The sequence below is a fragment of the Rattus norvegicus genome, chromosome 2 (assembly GCF_036323735.1).
Source record: "Rattus norvegicus strain BN/NHsdMcwi chromosome 2, GRCr8, whole genome shotgun sequence".
Lineage (NCBI taxonomy): Eukaryota > Metazoa > Chordata > Mammalia > Rodentia > Muridae > Rattus > Rattus norvegicus.
Genome location: NC_086020.1, coordinates 248,260,040 through 248,269,907, shown reverse-complemented (window position 1 = coordinate 248,269,907; position 9,868 = coordinate 248,260,040).

Sequence of the window (9,868 nt, the reverse complement as noted above, 5' to 3'; positions counted from 1 at the left end):
AAAATAAATGAATCTTAAAAACTTACTTAAGAAAAGCCTGCTACATTTATCACAAGGGCAAGATTAATTTTAGGAGCATAATGTTCTGCTCTGCATAATATTAATTATATCCAATCATAAAATTCACATATATGTTTATATATATATGTATATATATAATTTACAGAGATACCTGAAAATTTAGTTTATATCATAAATAGATTCTAGATTTTTTATTTATATTTTTGGAATACATATATAATTCATATATATGTATGAAAATTTAATATAGATCCTAAGTAGGTAGGTGGTATATTTCTTATTTATTTTTGGTAATGAGGTAATATAGATATTTAAGCATATACACAAAATTTTACTAGGATGCTTTAGACGTAACAACTTGTAACAGGCTTTAGATTGTAGAATAAAATTGTAATTTTTCCTTATCAGTCATACTAATAGTCTCTGAAAAGGTTTTTCCAGCTGTTAAATGACATATATTTAGAAAGAATGAAAAGTTTTAGCACATACCTGACAATAGATGAACATGGTGAACATTTCACACACAATATGTGTTGTTTCCTGTCACTAATGTAGTTAAGAATGATCATATTCATAATGTAGTATTAGGGATGGTATTCACCAATATTTGGTGATAAGTTAACAACACAACCAATAATAAAGTAAGCAGAAAGAAATAACATATTTTAGAGAGCAATAGTCCTCTGGCTAATGTATTCATTTCTACATACACTTCATTGCCTAGCTGTCATTTCAAGATTCAACTAATTATTTTACTAATGAACAGAACTAGAATCTGAAATAAGGATATCTATCTTTTATAAATTAGGAATCCTTGTAGTTTGAATAAACAGCAACAACAAGAAAGTTGTTTTAGAAACATCCCATTCATCCTAGAGATGTATAGTGAAATTAGAGTCATAAAAACAAGACACTGAATTGATTTCTTGTAAGCATAACCATCTTTAAACCCAGGAATAGAGTTCATAGTTTGACTTACACATGAGAATAGGTCATTTTGAAATTCAACTTCTTATCTAGAAGAAAATATCTGCTTACTTTTATTGAAAGAAGAAAGTAAAGATTGTCCTAGGCATATAATAATTATTTTTCTGTAAAAGGACAGGACAGCATGAGTCAGAAATGACTGAATCATTGGAATACGTATTTTAGCAACTGACTCCTCTATGAAAGCAACAGTAAATTAACAGAGTTTCAGGGTCAGACAATTAAAGATTCTGTCAGTAATCGGTTGTGGTGATATATTCATTGACTTGTCTGTCCTGAAGGATACCAGGCAGCTGGTAAAATATGGATTCTGAGTGAGTTCCTCCAGTTGCTCGAGGAAAGGCTACCACCTGAGTCAGTGGGGTGAATGAAGAGAAGTAGCCTTGCCAACTTAGGTGAGCACTAGCTCACCATGCAATTTGTGGAAATCCCCAAGCGGCAAGAAGCAGGATTGGGGAAGGATTTTTCCTCTTCTGGTGTGTCTCATCTTCTGACTCAGGAACTTGTACCAGGGATCCCCCCGCCTCTGTTCTCCTTCCACCAGGCTTTCAAACCTTTGAGCTCAAAATGTGGGTCAAATCACTGACTTGTGGGGACTCAGAGCTTCAGACGTCGACTGCTTTCTGTTGCTGGTTTCTCTGGCTCACTGTCTTGCAGATAGTAACATGGACTTTTCATACACTGAAAGAATGGTGCCAACTTTATAATAAATCCCTTCTTTATTGTATGCCTGTCTCTCACTTATCTGTCATCAATCATCCTCAATTCTTGTCCACCCTATCGATCCTATTTCTTTGGAGAAATGTGATAACAGCCACACATAAGGAGAGAATATATACATCAAAATTCAAAACTGTTTATTCATTTTAGAATTATAGTTGACTCTTAGATATCATCTGTAACCCTAGTCCCTAGATGATGAATAACACAGAATTTAATTAAAATCTGACCCAAACAAGAAAGAGTCTAACAGATGTTCTCTACATTAAAAACAAGTTGGGAGCTCAGCAGGGAAAGGGCCTCCCAACCACCAAACCACCAGAGCTGTATCCCCTAGACCTGCATGGTTGAGGAGAGGACAAATTTCCATAAGACCTCTTGTGGCTTTCACACAGCCCTTGGGGTCTGCATTTGTGCGTGCACGCACACACGCACGGACACACACAGACACACACACACACACACACACACACACACACACACACACATACATTAGTTAATCCACTCCTTCACTAATAAAGTTACAACAACAGAAACCATCAATGGATATGCCATGAAAGCAATATGGGCACAGAATAGCTGAGGGTCAAGGTTCAAGCTCAGTGCACAAGTATACCTAGCAGTGTGCACATGGATGCAACATCCATATTGTCAAGATATAGACTTGGGGTATAATGCACCATTGCCGTGATGCTGGTGTTAGACATGTTCTGGCCAGTAGGGTTGATCTCTCCTTGCTGAGTCTGTCCGAGCTGCTAGACACTAGAACTGGACCCCTCCCTATCAGTGATTAAACCTAGCCCCGTGGGGAGACAGACTAGCTCAATCTGGTTATGGGGAACCATAGGCACAAGTAGATTTAAGGCAAATCCCAGGCTTATATTACTCCCTACTGAGACATTGACAAAAACATCTTGAGAAAATCAGACTTGTGACCCCTCTGGTATTTAAATAGAAGTGATCACAGCCCTTTAAGACTTGAGACACACACAAACTCCATGATAAGGACTGGAAGGCCTAATTCTCTCATGGAAGTGAGACATATCAACTTCAAAACCCACCAACATCAGATGTCAGAAAGTGATCATATCATAAGCAATACTGGAAAACTGTTAGATGAAAAAAGTCAAACACTTTTAAAAGAAAACAATGTACACTAAAACAAAAGAGGAATTACTCAGTTCAGAATTTTTTCAAGACAAGTAAGGGAATTTTAAAAAGTACCAACCAAAAGTTATTGAGTTGAAAGCTACACTAAGCAAAATTTGTGGGATAAATAAGGAACGCCTTACATGTTCACAGCACAGCACAAGAAATCAAGCCTGTGCCTCTATGGTGTGCAAGAAGGACTGAACAGCATGAATGGTAGAGAAATCCTCTCAAAGAGACAATCAGACCTCTCGACACAAATACACAGGTACTGGATGGATCAAAGTCACATTTAAGTTTACCCCAACATGTAACACTCAAACTCTCCTGGTAAGTAAGCGAAGCAGCTAAAATAAAATCAACAATACTCAAATCAATCTTAATACAAAGAAAGTAACTTGGTGCAAATGGATTCAGAATATAAATTTTGACTAACTCGGAATCCATTCATAAATTACTGTCATTAAACCATGAACAGGTTAACTTCCATATATCCAACGCTTCATCTCTCAGGAATGTCTCAGGTTGATGCGTGTGGGGGTTTGAATGGGAAAGGCCTACATCGTCTCCAGCGCTTGAATACTTGATTCAAGTTGGAGGTGCTGTGTGGGGTGATATAAGTGTTGAGGCCTTAAAGGAAGAAGTCACTGGTGCCTGGGTTGTGAGGGTGAAAATCCTCACCTACTTGTGGCTCACTCATTCTGCTTCCTCCTCACTATAAAGGATGTGAGCTCTCAGGTTCCTCCTCTTACTATCATGTGCCTCCGGCTGCAAAGCTGTTCCCACCATTATGAACTCTAGGCTCTGGGGCTGTCAGTTAGTATGCACTCTTCTCTAAGCTGCCATTCACTGTGGTATTGTATATTAACAGAAAAGGAACTAAATCACGGGGTCCTTTAAGGAATGGGGATGAATAGAGAGTGACTGTTATGACTACTGTTGGGAAGCAGGAAGGAGACCATGATGTCTCGGGAGTAGCCTGTAAAAAAGAGGAGGGTGGGACAGCAGCAAGCAGCTGGCTCTTCTCCCTCTTAAATTCCTCCTGCCATGAGCTAGAGATTTCTGACTGAAGACAACACCCACAAACACCCACACAGTATCCCACAACACACCCAAATGGATCCTCCAAAGACCAGGATAAATGATGTTTCGATAAATCAACCAGCTTCAGATACTTCATTTCATAAGAAGACAAAACGAATGAAAAAAAAAAAATCATGTTGAAGAGTTTGAAGACCTCTGCTGCTACTTATGATTATATAACTGATTGGGAAAGAAAAAAATGAAATTTTCATTTGATTAGGGTATGACAGTCAACATAGAAAATCTGAATAACGTCAACAAAGACACTGTAGAATTGCAGGCCAGAAAAAATAATTATTTTACTATTTCCTGGCAATGAATAAGTAGAAGTTCAAGATTCAATGCGATTTGAATCTGTACCTTCCAAAGGGAAATATGTAGGCTCGGTCTAACGAATCATCTAGACTAGCTATTGAGCAAAACCCTGAAATGTTATAACTTTTTTTAAAAGAATGGTAAAATGTTGATCTTCACAAATGGAAAATTTAGATATGTCATATCTTCATGACTTAATCTAGAGATATAGATGAACTTATTTAAAAGCAAGAAGTCTTGCCATACTCGTGTGGTACACAAAGGAAAAAGAATAAAGTTAGGAAGCTCAGCTGTTCAATATTTAGAGATATTTAGGAAATTTGAACATTAATATGCAAATTAACAAACATGTGAATGAATTTAAAGAATCAACTCAAAACGTATACTAAAAATTACCAGAAAATTTATACACAACTGAAAAAAAATGGTAAAATCAAATTCTGGACCTCTTTCCTGTTTTACCTGTTTCCCCTGAATTTGGTAGAGTTTTTTCCCACCTTAGAATACACTTTGCTATGCATGAGGAACAAAAACTCACTGTGTCCCTGAGCACCATTGTATGTACTGGTTTAATTCTCCTATGTGACCCCAGTTGGACCTATTCTCATCCCCTTGCCAAGGGACAATTTAGACATGGAGAGAGACCTTGCAATTATGATTATAGAAACTGTATTAAATTTAGCCCTCACGTGTGGGTGGCTATCTGCACTTGAACGCCTTCCGGAGAAGTTTCTCACTATAGAGAAAAGTCCCCCTGGCACACAGAAAATAGTAAAGACAGTTTATGATTCGTTAGTAAATTCTTTCTACTTGCCTTGTGTGGTGGTTTGCAGGGGTATGACTTCATAGACTCATAGGCTTAAATGCTTGGTTCCCAGTTGGTGGAACTTTTTCAGAAGGATCAGAAGGTACGGCCTTGTTGTACGGGGGTGATGTCAGTCATGAGCTGGAGGTTTTAAAAGCCCATGCCATTCCCAGTTAGCTCTTTCTGACTGATGCTTGTGAATTACCAAGTGATCTCTCAGATTCTGGTCCAACACCATGCCATGCTTCCCACCATGATGGTCATGAACTCTGACCCTCTGAATGTATGAGTTAAGAAGTCACTGAGTTCTCCTCAATCCTGAGGCATATTGGCTTGAGAATTTGTTGCCTATAACAAAGAACTTCAAGTATCTATGCTTCCCAGATATATCCTCCTAAGGTTGGATTACATCCAGTCTTTTTTGCCAGGCTAGTTTTTCATATACACTTCAATTTCTTGTCAGGGATAGGATTGGCTCAGTGGTTAAGAATATATACTGTTTTTTCATAGGACCTGAGTTTGTTTCCAAGAACCCATGCTGGTAGGATTAAAACTACCTGGAACTACAATAACTTTGGGCTCCTTCTGGGCTCTGACTGTTCTGGGCTCTGGGGGTGCTAACGTTCATGTGTATGCACACATAGAGATAATTAAAATAGACAGATCTTTAAAATTAAACTTGGCATTTTTAAAATATATTTTTTGTGTCTAATAAAATACAATTCCTTTAAAAGAAGTCATAAGCCATAGAGTCAGGGGTTAGGGAAGCCATTTAAAATATTATTTACTATAACAATTAGGGTGTCCCTTGCACAGTATATATTATAATGACTTCTACATACCCCTATTTAATTTAACACTTACAGTGGGGTCTGCAAGCAAGTACATTTGAACAATTATGAACATTTTAGTAGTAGATTTGAACCTCAGACCTATGAATCTTTGATACGATTGCCTGGCTAGTGACATAGAGAAAATACCAACCAATGCAGCAATTACCATGGCAATACCATTCCTGTCGACCTGCACTTCTGATAGGAGAGGCAGATTAATCTTGAAAACAGCAGCCCTTGTGAAGGATGTTTGCAAGTATACAGATACTTAAAAATACTGATGTCTAGAATACTGTATCTTCACAGACCATGTTGAATAATTTGGCCAAGATGGAGGATGGGACAGTTTCCCTTTGTTTTTACACTGAGTATTAAGCACAGACACACATATTATTGTATTTTAAAGGATTGCTCATTAAAAGAGAATATGTCATATTTAGATCTGCATAGAAATTTCAGATGAACAGTATAGCATATGGGGCCCAACCCTACAATGAAGAATGGGGCGGTTTAGCACTTCCTATATAGAATTTTGCCTGTCTTAGGATTTTTCCAATGACTATTCCCTAATCCACTGATACTAATTTATCTCCACTCTCTATATGTGTTATTTTGATTATGACAAATGCAAATCAGAGTAGAGGTGAGCTCTTCGTGTTCCAGCCTTGACTTCTACAAACAAAGCATATCAATCACCAGTAATTACATTGTCAGTTCCTAATTTAGCTAGAAGTATTCCACTCTCACCCAGCAAATGCAAATATAAAAATAAATGAAGTTTTGGAAAACAGAGCACAATGCGGATGACCTCTATTTCAGCTGTCAGTCTAGAGACAGTGTCATTGCTCTCTTGTTTGCTCTCAAAACATATGAAACAGACTGTATTAGCTGCAAGAGCCAATGTGCCTCATACCGGCCATTTACATTGAACCTAGAAAGGTTATGTCCAGCCCTGCTTGCTCCCAATATGATGTTGATACTTGGAAATGACCTGATGGTTGTTTTTGACCATGCCAGTGAACTCTCGTCTTCTACCACACAGGGTGAACCAGGTGAGTGGAGTACACAATGCACAGACATACAGGCACACAGCCAGGTAGGGTGCTTTTCTGACTAGTCAGACTATAGAATTACCTTTATTGTCTTAACCACATTCAGTACAGAGCTCTGAGATAGACTGATTACTGCACATGAAGCTCTGATCGCTTTTGCTCATGCTACATCAAATGACAAGAGTAGGAATTCTCCCTAAAACCTCTCTAAGAAGCTCTGGATAAAGTTTGAGGATGCTAGAGGTCTTTTCTCTAAGAGCACTTTCGAGGCACATAATTGTTTTGGGGATTATTTACTGAGAAAAGCAGGCAAGCAAATTAGCTTCATGTTTCTGCAGGAAGGGAATGGGTATGTTCAATCCACTATCTACAGTAAACAGTACTGGAGATAAGAGAAATCTCCAAAATATGTAGATTTCTCTGTAAAAAGGAATGTGTGTTTTGGAGGGTGTCTTTAATGACTCTGTATTATAACTGCCCTTGGGAAAATGGAAGAATTCAAGCCATGTGAGGTGCTATTTATTGCAAGCTTAAAAGGGGGGGGGGCATTTGATAAAAGAAAAAATCATTAGTTCTGAAGAATCCTAACAAAATTAAGGGGAGGATTAAGAAATGGAAATATATTTAGAGGTACGGGGAACCATGATATCTTGTCTCTGCTGGAATGACCTTTCCTTTCAATAAGAAGGAAATACTGGAGGATAATCCAGTAAGATCATGGTAAGGAAAGGAAGCTGAACAAAGTCTAAACTTTAGAGAAACTGAGGCAGGGTTTGTTAGAGGCAGCACAGTGCAACATCGAGACCTTGATTAATCATGTATCACACACAATATACCAATGTTACTGTGGAAGAGGAAAGAAGACCTGGGAAGTTGCTGCCTCCAGTTGGTTTCAGCTTGGGGGATTTAATTTTTCTCAAAATCCGTAAGATTTAACCATCAAGGCGAAGGCTCTTCCAGTTTTTGCAAATGTCACTCCAACTGACTTACCTGAAAAAAGGTAGCAGAGAAATAGAAGCTTGAGCCTTCCTAATCAAAGCATGAAATATTAATTTATAGATGTGCAGAGAAGAGCATATACCATAGTTACTGCATGACACTTTCTGAGACAAAAATTCATCTGGTAGACATATAAAAATAATGATGGGTGAAATCTGTGCTAGGCATAAAAATGTTAGTTGCTTTATAAATCTGTGTGAAGCTTAAGTGTATTTGAACTGCAATCAAGGAAGCAACATACGCTCAAAAATGAACCCAGAAATAAGGCCTTCCTCTCATGATTCTAAATCTGAGTCAGTTAATCCCTAGAAAAATGTCTGTCTGAGCCTTGAAAATTTCAACAATTAATGCCTTCCTAGTCATCAAAACTCATTTTTGGATTCTACTCAGGACACTTGTTAAACATGAGTACACACACACACACACACACACACACACACACACACACAAATGAAATACTTAAAATGTGTGTGTGTGTGTGTGTGTGTGTGTTTGTGAGCGCGTGTGCACATGCTCATGCGTGCATGTGGAGGGGGCATGTTTAGAGTCCAGAGGCAAACTTTAGCTGCCATACCTCGAAGTCTATCTTCCTTATTTTCTGAGACAGAATCTCTCACCTGGATATGGAGTTTTGTGGCACAGGCTAAGTTGATGGGCATCCTACAGTCTGTACCCCCATACCACTGAGATTTCAAGTACATACTTCAATGCACAGCTTTTACATGGATTCTGGGGCTCAAACTCAGGTATCTGTGCTTGTGAGGTAAGTACATTACTCTCTGAGCAATCTCAGCAATGCCATTAAAATATTTGTACTGCGTGTCCCTCAGACGATTTCGGTAGGACTGGCAGTATTCGTGGCATCTGGTGTTGCCTTGTCAGTAAAGGGTTGCAAAGACTTAATGGTCTGAGTTTTAGTGTCTGGTTAATAAACAGTAACATGTATCAACCTCAGGAGGAAAAGAGTGAGGCTCAGGCATGGGTATTTAAACAAAACAAACACAAACTCTTGAGTTCCTTTTCATTCTCCTTAAAATTTAACTTTCTCCCTTCCCTCTGTACAATTGGTAGTCTGGAGTCCAGTAGCGAGTGGAGCAGAGAGATACACAGGGTATAAAGGACAGAATGGTGTAACCTGACTAGCCACTGAGACTCAGTTTCCAATGGATGATCCGTAGGTGTACAAGGAGTGTCTATACTTTATCTAAATGTGTGTTGTGTGTTCATTTGTGGGGACTCCAGGCTTAACTGTTTGTGACTTTCCCTTATTTTTAGACATATCATGTTTTGCTCAATGGACTGAAAGATAACTAGGTTATAATAGCCAACTATGGCTGATCTTTCTATATGTAATTATCTGTAGTCACTACGTGTTTGGTGCTGAGTGAGATAGCAAGCATAAAAGACTCAAAGACCAATATTGTCAATGTAAGTGTAAACCTCAGGTCCAGCTGCGACAGACAACATGTTAGTAGACAGTCAAGTGCAGACATAAATATAAACTGAAAGGCACAGTGTGGTTGGGATATGGATGGGGATTCTGTGCTGTACACTGTCAAGGTATCAGATAAGGAAGCGTGGTCAGGAAATTCCAGCCTGAGATTCGTTTTGTGGAAATCTGCCTACCCTCTGACTGCTTAGTCATCCATCAGGAGGCAGATGCCCTGTTCACAGCAGACACTAGAGAAAAGAGCTTGAGGAGGGAAATGGTTGTATTGCAGCCTCTACCAAGGCCAGAGTGATGGAGCCTTTGAATGGAATCATACTGTATGCTCTTGGGAGTTCATTTCTCACCCATCAGCAACAGCAAATTCTCTCAGCTTACACATGGACTTCAGTTTCACACTCTGAAAGCACAAATTCCTAAACCTACTGCTGCCTGCTCTGCTCTCCCCCTCATTCTT